The sequence below is a fragment of the Tyto alba genome, unplaced genomic scaffold, assembly GCF_018691265.1.
Source record: "Tyto alba isolate M040663 unplaced genomic scaffold, T.alba_DEE_v4.0 Super-Scaffold_15, whole genome shotgun sequence".
Taxonomy (NCBI): Eukaryota; Metazoa; Chordata; class Aves; order Strigiformes; family Tytonidae; genus Tyto; species Tyto alba.
The window spans coordinates 4,469,625-4,488,372 of NW_024881277.1; positions in this window are offsets into that span (position 1 = coordinate 4,469,625).

An 18,748-nucleotide genomic window follows, 5' to 3' on the forward strand; every position below is an offset into this window, starting at 1 on the left:
CTTGCTGTCCGCATGGCCTCCAGGCAGACATCTGGACCTTGCTGCATTTGAGCGTCTATGGTAATATATCGCCCCACTCCTATAAGCTGTTCCACAGTTACCCCAAACAGTGGGTCATGCTGCTGTCTGGGCTGTTGAGCTGCTATTTCACAGAGTCGTTGCCAGTGGGCCTGCCATATCAATAACTGAGACTGGGTCATAATCATTTTCATAACAACCTTAATATCTTCCTGACACAAAAGGGTTCCCCCCCATATGTAATTTAATAACTGCTTCGTGGGTTCACCATGTAACCCAGACTCATTAACAGTACTACTCAACTGCGAGAGCATTTTCCAATTCAATGGACTATGGCTGCCATAAATGGCTCCATCTTCAGCCCATTTGAATCAAACTGGAAATGCCAGATTCTCAGAGAGGGTACCAACAATGTCATATTGCTTATCCTCTGCCGCCTGGCGCATGATCTCCCGCCAGTCAACATGACGTACCCACCCCTGTGCTTTCGTTGTATCTGACCACATTGGGAGGCCATCTTCCCTCTCCCCCCCCGCCTCCGAGGTTGGGGGGGGGTGGGGGAGCATGACTGTAAGGGCACTGGGGTGGGGCTGGCCTCCAGACTTCCCCTATTTATGTTAACAGAAACTGGCACTCCTGTTGATGGTACAGGAATATGATCACTGTCAAAAAGCATAGAACCGGATGCATCACTTTCTGGGGTAACAGTGGAACTTTCCCCCCCCAACTTTGTAGTTGCCACAGCTGCAAGGTTCTTTTCAAGCTGATATCGCTTAATATTATTCACCACCTTCCTCCACGGTTTCATCATTTTCCTTGCAGCTTTATCCTTGTCAATTACCATATCCCATAAAACATCACCTAATCGTCTCCAATCCTCGACATCAAAAAGAGAATTAGGATTTTGAAAACATCCTTTGACCTGTCATAACGCTACTAATCCCGCAAGTGATTTTACACAATCTACTCCCCGTTTTTCTAAAAAGCACTGTAATAAATCCAGGGCTACCTCCTGTTCCATATCGTCGAACTGGTGCTCCCTGATTAAGGCACCTCCGGTCCTGCACTGCCTGGCTAAGGCACAGTACCGTTACCGCCGACACACCCCTGATGAAGGCACTGACGGCCCTGTGCTCCCTGGCTAAGGCACAGTAACGCTCCCGCCGGCCCGGTGCTCCCTGATTAAGGCACCTCCGGTCCTGTGCTCCTTGACTAAGGCACAGTACTGTTACCGCCGACCCACCCCTGATTAAGGCACCGTCGGCCCTGTGCTCCCTGTCTAAGGCACAGTAATGTTCCCTTACTTTGACATGTTGCTGATGCTCCGTGATTAAGGCACCAGTTGCAGCTCTTGCCAGTAGCCCTTGCAGAGAGCGACCCTCTATCTTGGTTCAGGTCCTCGGAATGACACATCGGAGATCCAATGTTCGATCGTTCTTGATCCCCCGGGCGCTGCTGTATCTGGTGTTTCTCCGTGTCCGTTTCTGATCCCCCGGGCGCTGCTGTATCCTGCACTTCTCCGCTTCCCGTCTCGACCCCCCGGACGCTGCTGTATCCGGCACTTCTCTGCTTCTGGTCTCGGTCCCCGGGCGCTGCTGGAGCCGGCGCTTCTCCGCTTCCGGTCTCGACCCCCCCAGGCGCTGCTGTAGCCGGCACCTCTCCGCGTCCGCTCTCGATCACCCGGGCGCTGCTGGAGCCGGTGCTTCTCCACGTCCGCTCTCAAATCCCCGGGTGCTGCTGTATGTGACGCTTCTACGCGTCCAGTCTCGGTCCCCGGGCGCTGCTGTACCCGGCGCTTCTCCGTGTCCGCTGCTCCATCCGTGTTATTCTTCTGTGCAGGTCCCTGTTCAGGTGCCATCTTGTGGAGCTGCGGAGGAACGACACGCCGAGACGGACTCAATGTGGGTGATAGAGCATCATATATCTTTATTGGACCAGGGTACATATATTTATACAGACAACGCTAATTATTATGCCTACTAGTCACTAGCTGATTGGCTTAAGCTCTAAAGGTCGTATCTGCACGGTCCACCTACTTGCAGTTAGCTAACAGCACAAGCTTCTCATAACACTAAGTTTCTCATGCCACTATTCCTAATTCCTCTTGACTTGTTTTCGATACACAACGGTACCATAACACAAAGTTTCTCAGACCACCATTACCATAACACTAGGTTTCTCAGACCACTACTTCTAATTCCTCTTAACTTGTTTTTGACACACCACGGTACACAAGGCCGAAGTGTCCTTGACATTCTTCATGTATCAGCATCTGCGAGCAGCTGCAGGCAAACCCTAGTGAGGCCCAACATCAGCGAGGCCAGCATCAGCCCCTAGAACAGGCTCTGATCGTACAATTGCTCGGTGGGCTCATGACCCTTGTCTCTGAGCCGTTCTCCAACAGATACTGACAAGTTAGAGCAGACTTCTTTGAGCCCAAGCTATGTTTTTTTTTTTGTTTTTTTTTTTTTTTTTTTTTCACAGAAAATCCCCTCAGAATTACTTCTCTTTCTTTAGAATAACGTCATTCCTTTTTTAGTAGTGATCTCAAATTTGAGTTGTTGCTGAGTGAGGGTACCTTCTCTGAAGTGGCAGAAATCCTCATCTTTCACATGGCTCTCACCCTGAACATGGGAGAGAGCTGAGGGAGAAAAGGGCTCCCTGTGCCCTAGTGCAGAGACGGAAGAGCTGATCTGCCCTGAGTGACCTGCTGGTTACCACACAGGTGCCCTCTGCTTACAGCTCTCTCCACTGGAGGATGATGTAATTAACAACATACTTGAAGAAGAAATTTGACTTCTGTAAGCATGGAAGAGCCCATTTTCAAATTCCATTTCTCCAAAATGTTCTCTCTGTCCCTGTACAGCTGAACAGAATGGGATACAGAGGGGTGGTCTGGTCTCTGCTCCCTGGAGATCTCCCTGCCTGGAGCCATTTCTCTGTCCAAATGTCACCTCCCTGTCAGTGCTGCCAGCCCCCATCCCACCCGCTGTGTGCTCAGCTCTGCCCTGCAGACCCCTCCTGGCAGCAGGACACTGCCCAGGGACAGCTCTGTGTTTGCATGTCTTAAGCAGCACCTCAGCCAAAAGTTTAACCCTCAGGCAAAGGTGATCTTGGTACTGTTAGTATATAGAGTAGTGGGTGAAGGCACTTTAAGAGGTCTCTGGCAGATCTGCTGATCCCTCAGTGTAATGGATCAGCTGTCTCAGTGACTTTCTGTCCTGGTTCGGGCTGGAATAGAGTTCCTGTTTGTTTTAGTAGCTGGAGGAGTGCTGCAGCACACTGAGACCCCAGGGGCTCTCCAGGTCCTAGTGCCCTCACCTGTGTGCGGGGGTGGGGGGAGCACAGCTGGAGGGCTGGGCCGGGATTGGCTGATATTCCATGTCATGTGACATTGTGCTCACCATATAAAGGCAGGAGAGGGCTGGGAGAAGCTGCCACATCTGGGAGTGTTGCAGTGGTGTCTTTGTGTTTGGGATTGCTGGCTGGGAGCAGGTGGGTGTTGGTCGGTGGGTAGTGAGCAGCTGTATTGTACATTGCCTACTGATATTGCTATCAGTGTATTATTCTGTTACTGTTATTAAACTGTTTTTATCTCAACCTGCGATTCTCCCTTTGCCCTTCCGATTCCCTCCCCATTCCCAAGTGGGGGGAGGGTGGGTGAGTGGCTGTGTGGCATTTAGCTGCTGAGTAAGCTCAAACCACGACAGTTTTTGGAACCCAATGTGGGGTAGAGGGTTGCGATGTGATAAGGATATTAATTGGGAGAGGTAGCGAGCAAAAAAAAAAACTGAACTCCGTTAGTGGAATGATCTTTGTAATGTCTGTAGTTGTAATTGTGGGGAAGTTTTTTTCAGGTGTGGTGAAGGGACTATGGGTGGATGTTCTGTATTGTATCTCAGTATTTTGTCAGTTATGTTTTATTTGGGTGTGGGGAAGTTCTTTTCATTCTGGTTTTGCCTACTCTTTGTTCTGATGTTGATGTGTTTGCTATTTTCTGTATTGAATGTTGGATCTCTTAATTCTTAAACACATGATTTGCAGAGGCGAGGGGTGGAATGTCCTGGGTTGAGTGAGTGGTGGAGATTTTTGGTGGCAGGGGAGGGGGCTATCAGGGTGGCGCCCTGTGAGAAGCTTCTCGAAGCTCCCCCAGCTCCAAGTCAGCTGCACTTCTGTTTGAAAAACTGAGCCAATCAGCTGCGCCTCTGCGATAATGTATTTAAGAAGGGACGTGGTGATGGACAGTCAGACTGGTGAGGAGGAGTTGCTGCAGCTGCATGAACACCAAGGTCAGTGGAGGAATGGAGGAAGAAAGGAGGGGGGAGGTGTGCCGGAGCAGGGATCCCCCTGTATCCTGTGGTGAGACGACAGGGCGGCCCCCCCCTGCCACCCATGAAGATCTACGGTGGAGCAGACATTGATTTGTGGCCTGTTGTTCCTGCTCGTATGATCAAGGTTCTGTGCCTGAAGAAGGCCGGGGTCTCATGGGAAAAAGCAGCCCTGCTGCTGTATTTCAGCGCTGGGAGGATTGCAGCATGCGTTGGAGTCCCACGCCAGAGCAGCTCGGGAAGGGCTGCAGCCGTGGGAGGGAATCCAGTCAGAGGAAGTTAGTGACCCATGATGGAGCAGGTGTGGGGAACTGCTGTGGCCCTTGGGAGGAATTCAAGTTGGAGAAAGTTTGTGGAGGACTGTCTCCTGTGAGAGAGGGACCACGATGGAGCAGGAGGAATAAGTTCTGGACACTCCCCCATTGTGGTTGGCTGCCTTCTCTGTAGGGCTGCTCTCAACCAACTCATCACCCAGCCTGTATCTGTGCATGAGGTTGTCCCAGCCCATGTGCGAGACCTTGCACTTGGTCTTTCTGTACTTCAGGAGGTTTACATGGGCCCACCTCTCCAGTCTGTCCAGGTCCCTCTGGATGACATCCCTTCCTTCGAGCGTGTTGACTTCACCACAGATCTTGATATCGTTGGCAAACTTGCTGAGGGTGCACTTGATCCCACTATCCATGTTGGCACCAACGATGTTAAACGGCAACGGGCCTAACACTAACTCCTGGGGAACACCACTAATCACACTTCTCCAATTGGACATCAAGGTGTTGACCGCAAATCTTTGAGTGCAACTATCCAGACAATTCCTTATCCACCAATTGGTTCATCAGTCAAATCCATGTCTCTCCAATTCAGAGAGAAGGATGTCATGTGGGACAGTGCCAAGTGGCTTCCACAAGTCTGGGTAAGTGATGTCACTTGCTCTTCCAAATGTTCTTTGATAGGGCCAGCAACTGGCGAGACAGGTGTGTGTATATCACGTTGGTGTGTATGTATGTCAGTGGGTGTAACCACTAGCAAACACCAAACCAGAGCAACAGTGAGTAGAAGAGGACTGGGAGCCTGGAATTTTTGACAGCTTAAATCTGTGCTGGACAACAGAGAGACCAGAATTTATGTAAGTAGCTCCTGGAGGAGTAAGGTGGCTCAAACCACCTCCTGGAGATACTGTGGGTGCTTGGGCATCTGGTACTGATTATGCCATAGGCCTTTACCTGAAGGGGAACTTGTTCTTTTTGGAAGAGGGCATCAGGAATGCATGGAGCTCTGTCTGGGGATGGATGAGGAGTCAGCTGATGCATAATGACTGTGACAAAGCCTGTGCTGAGATCAGAGTCTGTGCTGTGCAACACACCCCATCAAGAAATGATGCTGTTAAACAGTAGATTTGCAGTGGTGGCAACCATGCCGGTTTTGCAAGGGGGGCTTCTGTCCAATTACTAATAGGATGTGCTACTACCAAGATGCATTTGGTGTTTCAAGCTGTCACTGGCAGAGGTCCCACGAAATCAGTCTGTAGTTGTGCCCGTGAGTCTTCACTCTGTTGGTGCTGGACTGGGGCTTTAACTCCAGCGTAATCTGCACTGGTCATGGCAGGAGAAAGACGGCTCCTACACCAGAGATCTACGTCCTTCTTCCTGTTAGGCCAGCACTCACTGTCCTTCCCTCTGCTCAGAGGGTTTGCCTTAGCTCATGGATGAGCTTAATTAGATTCTCCTTGAACATTCTTAGTTACTTTAACTATGGGTCATCCCAGAGAATGTGCTGGCAAGGGTACCAGGATCCATGGTGGCAGCCCACAGGAACCTGGGCCTTCCCGGAAGAACCTGTGGAACTTGAAGAAGACTGACACTTGAATTCCCAGACTCCAGTGAAGGCATTGCATTTATTGCCACTTATGTGAGTGAAAATGTGTTCCTCTGCTAGAAACCGAGATGCTGTTCCATCTTTCTCTAGCTCATTTTAAAAAACTTTTGTTCTCTTTTTAAATCTTGTAGTTGGCCAATATCTAGCTGCAGTTATTTAATTTGTAACCAGAGTCTGTTTCTGTGGACCCTAAGATCTTATGTTGTTTTGATTAAGACAATTTTCTTAAATTGGGAAATTCCTTGTCCTTCAATTTCTGGATGGCTTTTTGCATGTTCTTTACCTTTTCAACTATTCTTCTCAGAAGAAACCTATTTCTGAATGCACCAGATTGGATCAAGATTCTCTATTGCTGGGGCAATGGGAGAAGCCCAAGGAGCCCCTGGGCCAGGAGTCTTTTCCTGGGAGAGGGGCTGGCCCAGAGGGGCTTGCTGGCAGGGGACAATAAGGATGCCTGGGAGACCGGAGCAAGGGACACAGGGAGACACTGGCCTCCATCTCCTCATGCCATGGCTGGCCCTCAGCCCTGGGGCTGATGGGGAGCCTGAGACACCTCTCTTTCCTTCCTTCACTCCCAACACGTGGATGGGCCTCAGGAAACATCCAGGAGCCTGGAGGTTGCACAAACCTCCTGGGCTGAGGTCCCATTGCTGCAGGGGAAGAGGAAGGGTGTGTGAGACAGATGGGAGTGCAGGGAGAGAGTGGGGGGGGTGTGGCAGTGTGTGTGTAACAAACAGTAAGATGAGAGGTCTGCGGCAAGGGGAGGTGTGGGAGTGTATTGTAGTGAAGTGAAAGTGGTGGAGTTTTGATTTGAAGGAGAAGGTGTACAGTTCAGTGCTGAGACATGGAGCTATATAGATGACTGAAGTAAGGCTGGGTTCGGGGATAACTTTGACAATTGAGGAGCAATAGCAGGCCTTTGGAAGAAGTTCCACAGGTTATGGGGAACTCACAGCCATTTGAAAAAGAAGAGAACATGACAGATTTGTGTTTGAACAAATAATGAATTAGGACAGAGTGTTACCAGTAAATCTTGGGATGCGATGGGATCAGAGTGAGATGGGGAAGCAGAGGTGGTGGTTCTGCACAGAAACAGGCCCAGGCATAGGCAAGTGTAGGACAGCCTGTGGTGGGAATGTCCCCTCCGATGGGGCTGGGACCCCCCAACACAACTGAAAGCCTTGTCCTTCTGACTGTGGCTGCTGTCTCTTCCACTGAGGTCCCTGAGAGCACACTAGTTCCTTACAGCCACAGCGCTCTGCTGCCTCCTCCTCTACCCTCCACACAGCCTGGGAGGAGTCCTCCCGCTGTCTTACACTTGGCATCACACACCCCTACATCTCACTGCCCCCAGGAAGAGCCCTCAGCATCCTCTGAGGGGAAGGATCCCCATTCCCAGGCTATGGGGGTCAGGGCTTGAACAGCCTGCATGAGGAAACACGTCAAGGGCTTTCACAGTCACCTGAACATTTGATTTTCAGGCTGGCAGCAGTGCCTCTGCCTTCCTGCTTCATCACCCCCAGGGACAGGAACCTTGTCTCCTCATTCCCTCCATGGGCTCTTCAGTGATGGCCCTCGGTGGCCATCAATGACACTCTCAGGAACTTGGAGGGTTCCTGCTGACTCCGACTTCTCTAGAGGCCAGATCAATCCCTTTCCAGGATCTGCAGTTCAGCAACTTGGCACCAGAGGGCCCAGAAGCAGCTAAAACGTCCTCAATAGCCAAGTCTCTGAGTATCACTGAATTCCTCAGTTCCTGTGTGGTGAATTTGAGTGGTTTCAGAAGTGTAGTCAAAGTGAAAAGCTTTCAGTATTAAATGTTAATAAGAAACAATCTCTTCTTTTTCCATTAGTTCTTATTTTCCTGCTTACACACTAAGTGACATCACCCAACTGCAATTGATACTGATTCTAGAGCATCTCCTGATTAAGTCTGAATATGGAGGGAAGTCAAGACCCTGTATGTCAGACACTCTCTGGGCAGTGTTTGTCCCTACCTCCAACCCCACGTCTCTCACCAGCCCCCTGCGACTTACAGCACCTTTTTTCCAATCTGAGCTTTCTCCAGGATGGTCTGTAGATGCACATTTCAGCCCATTCACACCAGCTCCTACCTGAAGTACATGGGAAATGAGCTGCACACAGACACAGAAGAATGTTTCTTACTTGCAAAAAAACAAAAACAAATGATTGTCCAGTTCAATAATATTAAAAAAAAAACCAAAACAAAACAAACAAACAAAAAACAAAACAAAACAAAAAAGCAAAAGCAGCAACAACAAAAAAAAAAAAAAACAAAAAAAAAACAAAAAAACAAAACAGAACTCCTCTTCTGCATATGAAGTCCACCTAAACTGCTCTGAAGTCCAATTTCTATCGTGGAGATGCCCTTACACCAAAGGAAAACATATTTTTTGTCAAGCAGAGAATGCCCTGACCCAGGCTCTGTCCATAATTACTCACGGTTTCTCACACCCTGAAGTTATAAGCTCCCTAAATTCACAGAGGGATGTAAAGAGTCTAAACAAAGGAAATTTCCTCTTTTGAATAGTCATATCTGCACTAATCCCACTGTATGTGGGCTACAAGTACATCTTCCAGTAGGCTCTACAGCATCCGGACCCACTCATTTCTTATTCGCCTCCAACACGAGGCAGCTTGGGTGCAATTGTCCAGGCTTCCTCATCTACTCAAGGGACAGAAATGAGCTGTCTCGACTGAGATGCTTTGGCTCACCCTGCCTGTCCACCAGCTCCTGCTCCAGAAAGTCTCCCATCAGCCTGGGGACACATTTCCCAGTCCGATGCCATGGCCTCATCTACCCTTGTGTATCTTGCAGGCAGTGGTCACCACTTTGTGGGCAACTGGATCAACCTTGAATGAAGATGTCTGGCAAAAGTTGAACCATTTTAAGAAACAGGTTGAGAAAGTGGATCCCTGGATAGAAAACAGTTTACGGATTTCTCCTGGCTGCATCCTGTTCAGTATTTGGTTGGGTTTTCTTCATCATGCTGTCTTATCTGCAGATCTTCAGGGCCGTGCTGAGGATCCCCTCTGAGCAGGGACAGCACAAAGCCTTCTCCATGTGCCTCCCTCACCTGGGCGTGATCTCCCTGTTCATCCACACTGCCATGTTTGACTACCTGAAGGCCTCCTCTATGTTTTCCCCATCTCTGTATCTGATAGTTTCATTTCTGTAATTAGTGAATGCTTTCAGCATTGAACCCCCTCTTCTATAGCATTAGGAACCAGGAACTCAAGGATGCCCTGAGGAAACTTATTGGAGGTTTTTCAGCAGCCATAGACTCTCAGCCTTTCTCTGCAGATGACCCCTACTATATGTCATGACAGCCCAAGAATACCTTTGCTTCTCTATACATTTTGGTCCTCGTTTTTCCAGTTGTGATGATGTGTTCTTCAAAGAAATAGCATTATTCTTTCCCTCCTACTTCAGTATCCAACCATCTTGTGCAACCCAGAGACTTGGTCTCAATAAGGAGCTCTATGTGTATTAAAGCAGAATACATGAACTCACAACTTTTTGCCTTAGATCCATCCTGATCGGGGCAGGAATGAATGGGGAATGAAAACACCTTTCTGGCTGCACCATCTCAGGTCAAGCCTCTCTGACAGCGTGGCAGCAGAAGCTGCCTGAGAACCTCCAGGGCCAGGGCTCTTGTGCAGGTCACGGGAGAGGGGATGGCATGGAGGGGCTGCAGAGCCCTCAGCATCTGCTGGAGAGGAGAGCATGGGATGCCAGGTGCCACTGGAATCCTTCTACTTGTGCCACTGAAGCCTCCCATCTCCGGGGCTAACCCCTCTCTGCCCCCAAGGAGCTGCTCTGCCTTTCAGAGGGGCTGAGGCTGTGGTGGGAGTACCAGGAACCTGCCTTGGGACTAACCCAGACTGGGATTTTCTGGGGAATGAGGTGGAGGAGGTCAGGGGAGGAGGAAATCTTGGAGAAGTTGGGCTTGAGTGGAAAGTAGCAGGAAGAGAAAAACAACAGAGTATAAGTTGTACTGCATGACCACACAGGGTGAGGACACACCAGGGGATTTGTGGTGCAGAGCCAGGGCTTGTGGAAGGGTTGAAGGCATGCAGGTGCAGGAGAGAAGAGGCTGGTCTGTGCCCTTTTTTAGAATGAACAGACCAGGAAGGTGACCCAGGGCCTTCATCTCCCCCCAGCCTCTCTCACTGGCCATTTCCAGCACTGGCTGCTCACCCAAACTTATGGGTGAGTCTTTCTGTGAGACCATCTCCATCCTCCTGCTGGTCTCAGTGCCTGTATGGGGGGACCGGCCAGCCCTGCCCGGCCTCTCTCCTGGCCCAGACCCCGGCAGACCCTGGAGCAGGGCTGTCTGTAAAGACCAGCATGGGACACAGCTGGGTCTGGGCAGGGGTCAGATGCTGGGGGAGCCTCCAAACCATCATGGACTTAGGAGAAGGGGCAATGAAAACTGTCTTAGGGTTTGCGACACAGAACCTTTCAACTATCACAAACCAAATGAAGGAGGTGATTGGGAAAATCCAGCAGATATTGCTCAAGGGCAAATCATGCCAATATAACATCATCATCTTCTTCAACAAAATAACATCTTCTGTTGACATGGGGAGATCAGTGGATGTTGTTGTCCTGGACTTCAGCAAACATTCAACACTGTTTCCTACATCCTTCTCCTGGACAAAGTGGCAAGACAGAGATTGAAGCATTGGTGTGAGAGATGGGTAGGAAATTGGCTCAGAGGCTGCACTCAGAGGGTGGTGATCAATGCTTTTACTTAGGCTGGAAGCCTGTAGCACATTGGATCCCCCCAGGAATTGGTACCGGGTCCCATGCTGTTCAACATCTTCATAAATGATCTGGATGTTGGGATTGAAAACACCCTCAGCAAGTTTGCTAATGACGTTAAGCTGGGTGGTGAGGTGGACATGCCAGAAGGGAGAGTCATCTTACAGAGAGACCTGCACAGGCTGGACGAATGGGCCAGCAAGAACAATATGAACCACAAGACAAAGACAAGTCAAAAGTCCTGCACCTGAGTCAGAGCAACCAAAGAGCCCAGTAGAGGCCAGGAGGTGTGTGGCTGGGGAGCAGCCCTGCTGAGAGGGAACCTGGGGGTTCCTGGTGGACAGCAAGCTGAAGAGGCTCCGGCAGTGCCCCGCTGCAGCAACAACAGCAAATAGGCTCCTGGGCTGCATCCACAGGGGCGTTACGAGCAGACACAGGGACATGATCATCCCACTCTGCTCAGGCTTTGTCAGGCTACAGCTGGAGTGCTGTGTCCAGTTCTGGTCCCCACAATGGAAGAAATCCACAGGCAGACTGGAGACAGTCCAAAGGGCTAAGGACAGTCATTCACTGGAAGGAACTCCCCAAGGATGTGGTGGAGTCCCCACCACTGCAGGTTTTCAAGAAACAATTGGACAGGGTGCTAGGTAGTCTCATGTAGGCTCCCTTTCCCACAAAACTTTGGACCAGAAGATCTTTTGAGGTCACTTCCAACCTGGTCTGGTCTATTATACTGTGATTCGATGAATATCTCTTTGGCCAGTTGGGGTCAGCTGTCCTGGCTGTGTCCCATCTAATCCCCAAATTCTTGCCCATCCCCAGCTACTTGTTGGGAGGAAGAAGAGTAAGAAATAAAGAAGACCCTGATGCTGCACAAGCATTGTTCCACACTAACCAAAACACTGCTCTGTTCTCAACACTGGTTTAATCTCAAATGCAAAACAAGCCACCATAAAGGCTGCAACAATGAAAGTTAACCCCATCCCAGCCTGACCAAACACACTTGCAGTGGGGGCCCCAAAATTGATACGACAGTGTACAGGTGATCAAACGAGTGATGAGTGGAGTGTAAATCACTCCCCTCACTCTTCTGGCAGGGCTCCTCTTTAAACACTCTGGCTGCCTTTGCTATCAGGTCATGCTGGATTGTGCTGATCGTTGCTGGATAATGTTTTGCTTCCTGACCCCCAGCACAACCAAGGCCTTGGCCACAGAGCTGTTCCCCAGCCAGGCAGTCGTCATCTCCTGTCACTGTAGGGTTTCAATCTCTCCAAGGGGCAAGACCTGGACATTGTCCTTCTTCTGTCCTGTGAAGTTCCTGACAGGACAGTCCTCTCATCTGCCAGGTTTCATTGGAATGGCATCCCTAGGGCACAGGAATGGTCCTCTCAATTTACTGTCATTGACAAACACTGTCAGAATTGACTCCTCTGGGTTAGAGATAGAGTTGTTAAATTGTCCAGATCCCAGGAGATTTTTCTGTGCTGCCCCACAATGCCCCAGTATCTCCCACTGCACTCCAGGTAGGGTATGACCCCTTCACCACAGCTCTCTGAGCCTGAACCTCCAACTGGTGTTTCACCTCTCTGTCTGTTGACCCACCCAGACTGTAATGGCCTAATGTGGGTACAAGAATATTGAGGGAGATCATGGCCAGTGTCTTGCAGCATTGGAAGTACCTGACATCCACTGTTCTTATGTCACGCACAAAAACAGTTACTTCATCCTGCAGGCAATCAGGTTAGCAGGGCATGATTTACCCTTGGAAAGTCCCTGCCAACTGAATTTGGACATTTTCTTCTCTTTTAGGTGCCCAGGAACGTCACCCAAGAGGACTCTAACTGACGGCACACTCCTCACCAAAGAGAGCTTGTACAGCCTGTGGTTCCCTGGGTGGCCCTTGTGGGCTCTTTCCAAGATGGCTGCAACATTGGCTTGTCCTCTCCCACAAGAAGCCTCTACCAATCCCATGACCTCTTAAAAGACATATGCCAAAGAAATATCCATATTCAAGTCTAACTTCATTGCCACTACCCTGCCTGGTTTACCACATACTTAATTTCTCTAATATTTCATGAATTTGCACCTGGCCAGGATACAATGAACATTTCTCACGTCACCTTTTCAGATGCAGACCCCTGAGGCAAAGGACCTTTCCATTATCTCCAGATTTCTCCTGCCTTTATTCTTTGTTCCTTCAGATAACTCTCACCTATGTTGCTCTTTTGAACTTCAGGGAGTAAAAACTGTCAACAGCCTCATTTTCTCCTTAGTCAACACTTTAATTGTGTTTATACCTATCTTTGTGTATTTACCTACCTAAGGTATTTCTCCTGACAGTAGCCCTTGCATAAGGCAACCTCATTAGTGATATCTTGTATTTAACATATGCATCTGGATCAGTCTTTATTGCTGATGAAAGTTTATCATACTTTAGATTTCTTTGTTTCCAAGGAACAGAAACCCTTCTGTGCCTGTGGGCAGCCAGTTCTCTAAGGACAGCAGTGGGAGCTGGTGCAAAGGACCTGTAAGATCCAGCTGCAGAGATCAGTGGAGAAGGCTGATGTAAGGAGAAGTGATGCAAGTCCCAGAAGGCCAATGTGAAAAATGGTGAGACTGGGCAATGAGGAGGAAGGTTGTCCATTCTGTGGTGGACCCCAAGGGACTGTCCAGACCTCCCGAGGAGACACTCTGCATCAATATCAGACACAGAATGTTGTTATCACCTCTTCTCTAAACTGAAATTAATATAAAATGCTCTTTATAATGAAGAATCATTTTTATTAGATATCTTTGGAAATGTTCTTCCTTGACTACATTCCAAAATTAATTCAATTAGCTGTACAAGTCTTGAAGACTTCAAGAAAATAACAGGAAAATGCATGGCTTGTTAGTACATTCTGTATTTTAATGAGCCCCATGGTGTGTTTGGCCCGGAGTCCATGAGCCTCAGATACTGAGTGGAGACTGAGCAAAATACTCAAGAAGTCAAAGTCAGAAGAAAACCCAAAGTACCTTGAAGCATTGATTGGCCCCACTGAGGGCCATTACTGACAAAGCCTCCCCATGGACTCGTTAGAGCAGATAATTGGAGGCTGTGATTACAGGTAGGCAAAGGCACTGTGCAGGTGGCTGTAAGGCTGCAAAACCCCTTGGTTTGTTTTATGAAGCAGAAAGGCCAAGCCCTGACCCCCAGGCCCTGCGAAGGCATGTCATGACCCTCATGTGTGGGTCAGGGCTCTTCCTGGGGGCAGTGGGGTGTGAGGGTGAGCAATGCCACATTTAGGGAAACTGCACAACACCTCCCGGCTTCCCCAAGAAGGGACAAGGAGGAAACAATGTTCAGAGTTAGAAAATAAGATTTATCCTGGCAGGCTTCAGTGACAGAGGCAACTGCCATAGCCAAAGGGACAAAGAGCTTGGGTTTTTTTGTAGCCTTTCAGCCCTTTATGAGCCCTTGGCTACTTCTACTGCAGGTTTTCTTCTGCTGTCCCCTTCATGTATGTTTTTCCCTTCAGGCTCCTGGCATCCATCTTGCTTTCCCACCTAGCTGTCACCTCAGCATTTCTGTACTTTCATTGATATATCTCCACCATCGCTGGCTGTTCCCTGACAAATAATGCCACGGGCTGATCACAAACTTCACTGACTGCCATCTTACACAATAATGCCACCCTTTCAGTGAGATTTCCTTTTCTCACATCCAGTCTGAACTTTCCAAGCTGCGTTTTGTTTTCTTCTCTTCCCGCTACCAAGAAAAGCTCCATCATCACTGAAAGTGCCCTTCAAGCACTTTCACAGGCTACTGCTACAGTGCCCTGAGCCTCCACTTCAGCAGACTGAGGAAGCCCAGGTCCCTCAGCCACCCCACAGACCCCAAACTCCTTCCTCAGAGATCTCGTTTGAAGCTTCTCCATTTCCCCTCCATTCCTCCAGAACAGAGAGCCCCACCCCCAGACACACTAGTCCAGATGTGGCCACACCAGTACTGTGTGAACGGGGATGATAATCCCCTTCTCTGGGTGGCCACGCTCCTCCTAACTCTGCCCTGTTTGCACTTGGCCTTATTTATGCTGATCATGCCCCGCTGGCTCACATGGCATCCCTTGTAATGCCCAGGCTCTTCTCATGACGGTCAGTCCTGGGCTGGTCGGGTCCCAGCCTGCCCTCCTGTATGGGGTTATTCTCTCCCCAGTAAGTGACTGGCTGCTTCTACTTGTAAAACTTCATGAAGTTTCTATTGCCAAATCCAAGAGTTTCTCAAGGTCCCCCACAAGTGAATGTTCATTGGGCCAGATTTTAATGCCAGGCAGAAGTGACCTGGCAGCCAGCACCCGAGGGGACACCACGTGCTGCTGTGCTGCAGAGGCCCCTGCTCAGTCACCCCAGCAGTGCTGGAGGCAGGCGATGCCCTCCACCACCCCGCAGGTACTCTGCCTGCCTGCCAGCTCCTGCTCCAGAAGGGACCCCATATGTCCTGGGACACACGGGTGCTCCAGCTACACCAGGGCAGTGGCCACCTCTGTGTGGATGGCAGAATCATGTCCTGAATGTATATTTTGGAAAAACTTCTAATTCAGCATAAAAGAGCTCGATATAATAGATGAGAAAGTCTTCATTTCCAGCACTGTGAGGTTTTTAAGGAAGATTCTTTCCAGTTTACTTAGTCTTTTATTAACAGCACCAGGGGTATGTCCTATCAAACTGAATATTGCTCTCTTGCTCTGTAGAAATAGTTTTATGCAGCCACTTATCACAATAAATTTTCTTACCAATAATTGAAATGGAGAAACATTGCTCAGAAGAGCTACCGTGTTTATACAGGCACATTATTTATTCTACTTATGCCTCTCTGTCTTTTCTCCTTCCTCCGCCTATTTAAACTTCAATGAGCTTTTCAATGGAAAGATCCCATGTGTCATAGAAGTCCTGCTGGAAGAGACCTGAGCACTATCTTGTCTGATTCTCCCTCTCAAGGCAGGGTGAACTAGATGAGGTAGCTGAAAGGCTCCCCCAGATTGTCATCATCCACAAAGGACATGAAGGTGAGCTCCATCCTGTCATACAAGGAGATAATAAAGACGTTCAACAGTGTTGGCCCAAGTGCTGGTCACTGAGGGAGGTCGCTAGTGACTGGTTCTCAGGAAGACTCTGTACCACTGATGACATCTGGGACTGATCGTCCAGCTAAACTCCCACCCATCTCATCATCAACTTCTTCAGCCCAGATAGCACCAATCTGGCTGCAAGGAGACCATGTCTAAGGCCCTGTTAAATTCCAGGCACACAACACTGCCTACATTCCCCTCCTATACACCTTCAATAATCTTTTTCTTTTCTTTCAATGGCCTGTAGGAGGACTTGTCCCACCACCTTCCCCCTTCCCAGGGGCTGAGGTGAAGGTGACCATTGTAATTCTCACAAACTTCTTTCTTATACTTCTCAAAGAGAAGTGCGATGTTTGTAATTTCTGAGGACCAGGAACTTCCCTGATTGCTCTGGGTTTTTAGAGATGTTTGAGAAAGTCCATGATAACACTGTCCAGCTCCACCAACACCTCTTTGTCCCTTCCCACACCAAAAACCTTCTAAATATCACACATTTCCACAGAAATGCCCAGGACAGAGCACATGCTTGTCCTTCTCCTCTGGTCCTGTTCATCAGACAACCAGAAAGGATTTCTGCCTGCAGGCCCACAACTCTGAGGGGGTGTCTCTACAGCTCACAGCTTGCCTGAGAATTTTTCTCAGTGTTGTTTGTATCCCCCAGAATATCTCTGGTTCACAGTCTGTAAATGAGGGTATTGATCAGGGGCATGAGGATAGTGTAGAAAACAAATTTTGTCAAACTATCTAAGGAGGCCACAGGACTGTATCTGGGACAAGAATGACATGATGACTGCAGATGACATCAATACCCCTAGCCAAGATACAGCTGCCTTCTCAGCACAGACCTGCCAGTTTGGGAATCTTGCAGAGAGAAGTGGGTGGCACACAGCCTGGTACTGTCCTTAGGATGTAGCCACCAGAGGGAAACACTCAGCACCTGCAAAAAGTGCCAAAACCAGCACTGACACTGCTGTGAGCAGAGGTGGTACCTACAAGGAAGAACTTTTGTTTCTTTGTTAGTTGATTCAAAGAATTGTAAAAGAAGTTGAGAGAGGTGAAAGATGAACGCACGTGTGTTTCTGAGTGCATTCACACTCCCTAGATGTGCTCTGTGCCTTCTGAAAGGTGAGAAATGCCTTCTTCTGAAGGGCAGCGTCGCTCATGCTTGCAGAACCCCTTCTGAGTGCGCAGGTGAGATGCTCCCCAGGGCAGCTCATTTCATTCTGTGCATTTGAAGGCAGGGGCCAGACAGCCAAGGAAGGGTGATGGAGCAGGCAGAGGCTTTTGCAATGAACATGTCCAAGGAGGCTGAGATGAGTCTCACTGGGAAGGTGGGGTTGTTCCTGCAGTCACACACAGAAGTGTCAGGGCTCTGTCAGGTGCCCACAGCTGAGCTGGCCTCGGGCACTCCTCTTACACACAGGGCTGTTCAGAGACACGAGTCCTTCCCTTGCACACAGCAGAGGCAGTGCACTGCAGGAGCCATAGTGTCTCTCTGAACTCCTGCTGCCACCCCCAGAGTCTGGGAGGCACCTCATCCCTGCGGTGCTTGCCCTGTTCTGCACCCGTGGGAGATGCCCCAAGGCATGAGAATGGACACAGGGACCGCGGTTCAGGGAAGCACCTCCCAGTGCTGCATTCAGGGGGTTTCCTCGGGGATGTCAGTCTCTACGTGAAGGGACCCCAAGAGATGGTCTGTGCCACAGACCTTCATGGCAACCCCAGGAATAGCTGGTGGATTTTGTGCTCACTCTGGTTCATCTCACCGCTCACACATGATGTGCAGGTTTATGCTTTGTCTGTACAATGCAAACACGGACTTCTGACCTAGTCCTTTGTTGTCCTTCTGTGGAAGTATGAAAAACCTATCTGATCTGAGGTAAGAGGTCCATGCTGGAAATGGTGGTTGTTATTGTCTGGTCTGTGGCAATTGCCCTGGGGCTGCTTCCCCGGGGTGTCCAGCACACACGGGCACAGCCCAGCCCATGCTTTCCTGGTCCTTCAGGTCTCTCACAGGAGCCTGGCTGTACAAGAACACTGCTGTGAGCCCCCACCCTACACATGCACACACTTCCACACTTCACTGGTGGTTTCTCTCCCAGACAATTTCCTGGGCATGGTCTTGAGAGCAACTCTGGAAGAAGACCTGAGCCTTCCTGCACTGCCCTGAGGAGATCCCCTTGTCTGATGGAAACGCTGTTATGAAGGCCAGCTCTGTCACGGATGTACCCACTGCCTGTCCCTACCTGCGGTCAAAGGACTGCCACACCATGGGACAGTGACCAAGGCACAAAACCACTCAGATCTTAGACCAATACAAGGGCTCAGGAGCAGAAAGTGGAAGTGGAAAATGAGCAGCACTGGAAAGACCAAGTGGTTGTGTTTTTTGGAAGCACTACTGTGCCGTGGTGCTTTTCCCATCCAACTCTGCACACAGGCACTAACCCAGCAGGTCGGGAGATGGCCTTGGAGGAATGATCTCAGAGAAACATGTTGCTGCAGCATCCTTTATCTTGTTTAAACAGAAAGGAAGCACAGGTCCTAATTTACACAGTCTCTAGGTCACACAAAAGCTTGATAGTTGCATTATTAGAAAAAGGTCAAATAATGACAATTCTTTGTAGAGAACACCA